Here is a 7081-nt window from a genome sequence, read left to right on the forward strand (position 1 = left end):
GGGGTGGGGGTGGCCATCGACAAAGCCCTGAGGGCTCAGGCACAGCCACCCACAGGAGCTCGGTGGAGACCTGCGGGGGACCGAGGTCCAGAGGCTCGGCAGCCAGCCTCACAGCGTTGATGGCCCTCAGACGTTTGCGGAGCCCGAGGGGAAAAAATCCACCGGCTCCACGTCCTGGGAGCCGGGATACGCTTACAAGGTGTGCGATCTTCAGAGATCCTTGGTGGTAGTTTTGCACGAAGCCTTTGTTACAGCTTTGTCGGCGTGTGTGCCTTCAACTGCTCCCCCTCTCGGCCCCTCGGTTCCTCCCTCCCACCCCGCTGCTGCGGAAAGGGCCCGACGCAGGGGATCTGCCCTAAACAACTGCCCCCCTTCTAGATCCCCTCCTGCAAAAAGGCTCGTCCCTTGCTTTCAATCTGTCCTTCATGCCTGGGGTAGATAAACACCATCGGCACCGCCTGTGCCTTTGGGGCCAGCCTCTCCCGGAAGAACCGACTCTCTGAATGTGACCTCGGGCTGCGGCAGGCCAGCACAACCCTGATGCTGGTGAATGAGTAGCTCTTCTTGCCACCGCAGAGGTGATTGGGGTGGGCCTCGCTGGGCGAACCCGGGAGGGAGTAAACTGCCCTCCCAGGGCAAGGATTTGACGATTCCGACAGAAAGAGCGGGTTGAGGATGACACAGCTTTATACTAACCTGGCTTGTACTGGCCACAGGGCACCAGGTCCCAGTGCTCTTGAGTACAGTTGCTTCCACCCAGTCCCCATATTCAGTGTGTCTCTTTCTTACCCAAGGTGAACTCCAGGCAGGCAGGCTCTCTGGAGGATGCTCTGACCCACCAGAAAGTGGAAATATAACCGTTCCTATGCACACCAACTCACATGTGCGTATCATATATGGCCTCACAATCTTCTTCTTTGATTTGTCTTCATGTCTCCCTTCCAGACCTCTAAGCCTGCACATAGTCATTTGGAGACAATCAAGTGTGTGCATCTCTCCCAGCAGAGGGTTCTGTGTGTTATGTAACACACTCACATGGGGATGCCTCAAGTTACCATTTTGCCCCAAATCTTCTAGCACTTGGGTTTTCTAGCAGGGGGTGTCAGGGTGATGCAAGTGGAAGTGGAGGCTTCATTCCCTGGGGGGCTTTTATTCCCCTCCTTGAAGCCCCAGTTCAAGGCCTAGGAACAAAGGGGGAGAAGTTAACTGATCTCTATCTTTTGGTCTCTCTCTCCCCTCAAGTCCAACCCCCTTACCTGCAGGCCTTCTCTTTGATACATTGAGGAAAGCTGTGGGATCAGGTACCTAAGTAAATACTGCTGACCTAGGCCAGGCCCTTCTCACTGAACAGCAGAAAGCCCATTTTAGGAGCTGAGTGCTCAGTCCTTGGCTTAGCCCCTCTTCCGCTCCCCCAGTCTGTGGGGGAACTCAAGGCTGCCTAACACCTTCTCTTGTTACAAAAACACCCAGGACAGGCCTGAGGGTGTAGCTCAGTGGTAGGGTGCCTGCCTAGCTGTGCAGGCCCTGGGTTTGATCCCCAGCACCATAAATAAACATATAAAGAAATACAACTTTTTCAAAATCCAGGACAAATATTAAATGGTTTTGGAAGAATTAAAGACCTTTCTCTCAGGGTTGAAACATTTTCAAAGCCCTGCTTGGCAGAAACCTTCATGGTGTACAAAGTAGAAACAGCAGATCTGCTGGAGCAATCCTGAAATTTGAAAGATTTCTCCTCCAAAAATGTAAATTAAATATACTTTGTAGGTGCTATTTTGTTTGCTGATGGCTTTTTCACTATTGTAACCCAAAGATTCTCAAGACTAAGCTACTAGGACATTTATTTTCATTTTGTTAGTTTCTGGGTGATATTATACTTTCTGATTAGTCCTTTTGAATGTATCTTTAACTCTGCAGGGGAGTTTTCAACCTTAGAGATGTAAATGCAAAATAGACTCCCTCCCTCTGTGATCCTTACAGTAGCAGTTTGGAACCAACCTGCCTAGCCCTTACTGCACCTTGACATTGTCCTATCTGAACCTAGGCAGTGAGGGTGGTGGGTTGTGACACCTTTTATTTCAGTACTGGCACAAAAAAAAAAAAAAAAAAAGGCTTTGAAATGAATATCTATTCTATTTCAGTGTGCACTGACTGTTCCGGCCGACTAAATGGGCTTACCTTCTGCTGAGAGGCAGTCCCGGGGGCAGAACTACAGTGTGATCTCTCAGGAAGCTCTTCATCAAAATATCTCTTGTCCTTTTTTAAAAAATAAAATTTATTTAAAAAAGTTTGTGCCTCTCTTTCAGTGTTTGTCCCATTATTTGGTAGCTACAATATGAAACATGAGCATCAGTGATCATTCTTTTTGTCCTTTTGTAACCATGTCTAGTAGTGGGAACTTACAAAGTTCCAGACAAAATTCAGGTGTGTTTCATACTTTTCATGTTTAAATAAAACTCACTGGGGCACCCAGAAAATTCACACTTGGTTATGGCTTCCTTTGGCCAGCTCTTCCCCAAACAAAACTCCTCTCTCAACTTACAGGAGGTGAAGACTCACTTAGAGAAAACTTCCTGAATTCAAACAGCAGACTCAGGTGCTATAAATAAAGGCTCCTAGCTCTCCTGGTGACCAGGAAGCCCTCTCTAGCATGGTCCCTGGGCATAACTTTTCTCAGAAAGGAAGTAGTCCAACGGGCATTGTCCACAGACATTTTAAAAACTATGACCACAGAGTAGGTTTTACAGACAACAATTTTCATAGATTCTCAGCCAGCTCCAGCTGTCTAAATTTTAGTTTTGTTCACATGTAAATCACACACATACCAACTAGGGCCACATTACCAGCTCCTTTCTACTGGGCAACTCTGATGACAGCAACCACAAGCAACAAACTTCTTTTCTGAAGAGTCAAAAACAAAACAAAACTATCAGCATATATTTTGATTAGCTTACAGTGTGGAACATCATGGACAGGAACTGGCCAGGTAGTTTAGCTTCATTTTCAAGAAACAGGTAGGATAACCACTCTCCTTCCCTTCCCCCAAGCTCCAGCTATTTTGGAGCTTTCCAAAGGGAAGGAAGAAAGGAAAAGTTCTATTAATGAATTACATACATGGAATGTGGCTTGTCTAGGGCAATTGTATTTGTAAATAAATGGTTTCCTGTGTACTGTGTATGTTTTACTGGCAAAGGAACTAGGAGCACAGCCTAATACAACAAATACTTCAACTTAAGACTTGTTTCAGTTCCATTGTTATTATTTTTGTACTCAATAGAAAGAAGCCGGAGTCAACTGAGTCAGTTGTGAGGTTTCCTATTCCTAAGTGTCCAGGATGACCCAGAGACATGTCATTTCTAAAGTTCCCCTTTTAACAAAGGTTGTTGCACTGGGGGTTGGCTCTCTGGGAATGTTAGCAGAATCAATGTAGGGTTTCACTTTTGCCCCTGGATCTTTCTAAAGCTAACCACGGCCTGTTTTTACAGCTTTAGAAGCGAAACCGGCCAGCAATCTCATTGGCCCGTGCATTGGGCACAGACCAGTGCATTGGGCACAGACCAGCGGATTGGCATCTCTGCCTGACCTTGCCACCGGAGCCCGCACATGGCATCTCAGTATCACCCTGCAGGTCTGGGGCCCACAGTCCCCGGGCAGGGAAGGGGGGCATGGGGAGTGTCCAAGCCCTGATCAGAGAACAAGCAGCCTACCTTGGTGTGGCACCGAGTTTACCACCGGCGGGAAGCTGAGCCTGAACCAAGAGCCCAGGGCTATTCCTCGAATTCCATGGCCGAGGGCAGCGCAGGGCCTGGCAGCCCTTAGCTTCCACAAAAGCCTTCAGATGCCTCCTGTCTTATCCCTGCGCTGCCGTCCCAGCTGCTTAGACTGCGGTACACTCTCACACAATGCGACCTTTCTGCACAAGAGGCCATTCTGTTTTGACCCCTTCGGCACCCCCACCCCCACCCCAACTCGGACTGGAGCAAAGGCGTGCAGATTGGAACCTTTTTCTGAGTCAGCGCATCACCTTGCACACGCGGCATCCTTGGACAAGAGGCGCAAAGTCAGTCCCTCACATAAATAAATCTCAGGCTCTGGTCTCTGGGCTGGGCCACTCTTTGAAGACCCAAAGGGTCACGAGTCGAGCTCGATCTTTACTTTGTCCACAGTTCGAGGGCTCCAGAGCAACCGAAAAAAAAGATTTCTCAGACAGGCAGGGTCAGCCAGGCCCTGTGAACACAGCCCCTCTGAACTCCACAGTCGGCAGAGCCGGAGGCCGCAACTATTTTCCGCAGAGAAGCGACACCACTCCAGAACGGAAAATCTGCAGATATGGAGCGGAGGGCCACAGGGTTTTCTTACCTTACTCCCCACAAGCCTCCCCAAAAGTTCTGGCCAAATCCTTGGAACTTAAGCCACTTCGGCCTTCAGCAACTGCCCCAAACTTCCAAGGAAACTTTCTGAAGTTTCCTTTGCTATTTCTCCAGCCACTGGGCTTGTCCATTACTCTCCTAACTGCTTTTTAGACCCTAGGGCTCCCAAGGCCTTGACATTTCCACCACCACCACCACCACCACCACCACAACAACAACAGTTATTGGGTGAAGAAGAACAGGATCAGAGGGTGAGGGGGTTTTGGGGGAAAGAACAGAAATGTTGATGAAAAGGGATATTTCAACCTGTGCTTCAAAAAGGTTTCAGTTGACAATTATCAGTAATCCAGATAGACAACTCCATTAAAAAAAGAAGAAGAAAATTTACTACTGCTCTTGAAAGCCGTTATTTTTTACATCGCTTTTAGGAAGATAGATGAACAAAACATCGCGTTTCAAGCCATTTTGATCTGTAATTAAATGGCAGGATCGGTTTGTATTCTCCTACGGCTTTTACAGAAGTTGCAGTGATCCAAAGTCGGGTTGCTGTGTCAGAGTGGCATTTTTATTAATGAGAATACAAAAAGCTTGCATATTCTTAGCCCTGCTTGAATTTAGTTGCTAAGCAACCGGTGTATGGTAATTCATCCGCGAAATTTAAATCTTTGAGAAAGGATCGTGCGTTTTGCTGAATGGTCGCCACGAGGAAAACAACTTGTGGGACCCGCGGCAGCTGCCACCGTCGGGCCTCCCGGCCGTGCCGGGCAGAGCAGGGACCCGGTCGCCCCAAGGCGACCGCCACCGCCCAACTTCCTCGCCCGGCTCTGCCCTCCCTCCCGGAGAGAAGCCGGCTTTGGACGCCCAAATGCCCCAGCCCCTCCCGCCCGTCTCTAGTGATCTCAGGGTTTCACCCCAGGCAGGCCCTACACCTGACCAAGTCGCCTGCATCCCTAGGGCTTCTCAGTCCAGTCTGCGAATATCCGCATCCCTCTCCCCTCGCGTGCACCCACATGCACTCACGCACGCGCGCGCGCGCACACACACACACATTGTGCTGTGGATAATGCCTGTTGCCCTCTTCCCAGACCCCTCTGAGGTCACTTCCAGAGCCGACTCTTCCTCGAGGAAGACCGGACTCATCAAGAACGCAGCCCACAGCCCACCAGAAGGCCAGGCGGCCGCCGCTGGCCGGCAGTGACATCATAGGCTCCTGCTCGCCAATCTCGCGCCCACATTTTAGGATACAGGAACAAACACGGATGTGAAATCAAGAATGAAAGAGAGTAATCTAATTAATAGGCCATGAGCCAGGCTAACAAAATCAAAGAATCTGATTACACAAGTACCCCTCTTGCTATCTCCGCTGCCCCCACCCCCAGCTCTTCCAGACTCCTTGCTATTTCCTTTCCTAGACTAGAAAGTTCAGGAGGTAAAAGCAGAGCCCTCTGATTTCCTTATTGAAATCAAGATCAAGCCTACCATGGGGCTCCGGGAGCCAGGAGGTCATGTGGATGACCTTCAGGCCCTGAGACCAACAGCCCTGAGGAACGGAGATGACCAAGTAACCTGCAAAACTAGGAGGGCTGAAGAGGCAGCCCCACACTTCTTAGATGCCTCACTCCTAAGAACAAGAGCAACACCTGTAGTGATTACTTATGCTGTCAGCAGCAGGACAGGAGAAAGGGGTTCTCCACTCACAGTCATTTTAAGAGTTTTTGTTTTGTTTTGTTTTCTTTTCTTTTGTTTCTTACCTGGCACTACTCTTTCTCCTACATTGCCTTGCCCCTGGTCACCAATAACCTCAAACTCTCAAGTCTCTTTCAAGTCCTGTTCCCAGCATAGAGTTCTGAGCACAGTCAGGTATTAGGTGTTATCACTGAAACATAGAATATGCTCTAATTGGTGGGGGTCAGCCACCTGCATTTCATTCAAAAAGAAAATTCTTTAATTTCTTTCTCCCTTAAAAAAAAAAAAAGCAGATCCACTTTCTAAATAAGTAATTTCAAGTCTGCATTCAGTGCCAATACTTGTTGCATCCATTTTAGAGTTGATTAATTACCCTGGAACTTGGGCAAACTAAACTCCATGTGGAGAGAAGGTTTCTTCCTTCAATTTAGTCCTGAAAGCTACAAGTTATTGATGGATCTTACTCTATTTACATACAAATTGGTATAAATATGCCCATCTCTTAAAATGCATTTTGTATAGATATATAAAAGTGTCATTTTTGATTTAGCTTGAAGAGGTTGATCATTTATTACAAAAATAAACGAATAAATACAACAATATATTGTTGCTTCCAACAGGATAAATACTTTACAAATATATAATTTAAAAAACAAATTTAATTGTTAAAATTATTTAAAATATTACACTTATCGATAAAACTATCAATAGTATATACTGCATTTGATATTAGAACCAATTATTCTCTGAATGTTGAAAACCATTCATACAAAACAGATTATGAGCATAGTAATCAGCAAACACTGGAGACTACAGGGAAGCGGAGGGAATCTCTAAGATTGATAATGGACAGTTCTATTTTGGAACAAAGAAATACAGTCCTTGGCTAAGTACTAAGAAAAAAAGGTAGGGCAACAAGAGCAAAGTGACTATTTTAAAACACACCTTGAATGATTTATCACACAGATTGCTAGGAGAAGATGGTTGGGTGAATGAGATGACCACAGCTTGGACAACTGATGAAG

The 7081-nt window shown here is 47.0% G+C and overlaps 2 long non-coding RNA genes across 2 annotated transcripts in view; one reads left to right on the forward strand and one right to left on the reverse strand.

The window, feature by feature from the left end:
• Nucleotides 1-2290, forward strand: part of LOC125618907 — a 9160-nt gene extending 6870 nt beyond the window's left edge. The window contains exons 2-3 of the long non-coding RNA XR_007350279.1: nucleotides 795-883; nucleotides 2142-2290. This is a non-coding gene — a long non-coding RNA (uncharacterized LOC125618907). The remainder of the gene's footprint in view (nucleotides 1-794; nucleotides 884-2141) is intronic.
• On the reverse strand, nucleotides 670-7075 carry LOC125618908. The gene is made up of 2 exons (XR_007350280.1): nucleotides 2179-7075; nucleotides 670-1181 (listed from the first exon to the last, which is right to left on the reverse strand). It is a non-coding gene; the product is annotated as an uncharacterized LOC125618908 (long non-coding RNA).
• Nucleotides 7076-7081: the final 6 nt, after the last annotated feature.

Source organism: Marmota marmota, unplaced genomic scaffold (assembly GCF_001458135.2).
Source record: "Marmota marmota marmota unplaced genomic scaffold, marMar, whole genome shotgun sequence".
Lineage (NCBI taxonomy): Eukaryota > Metazoa > Chordata > Mammalia > Rodentia > Sciuridae > Marmota > Marmota marmota.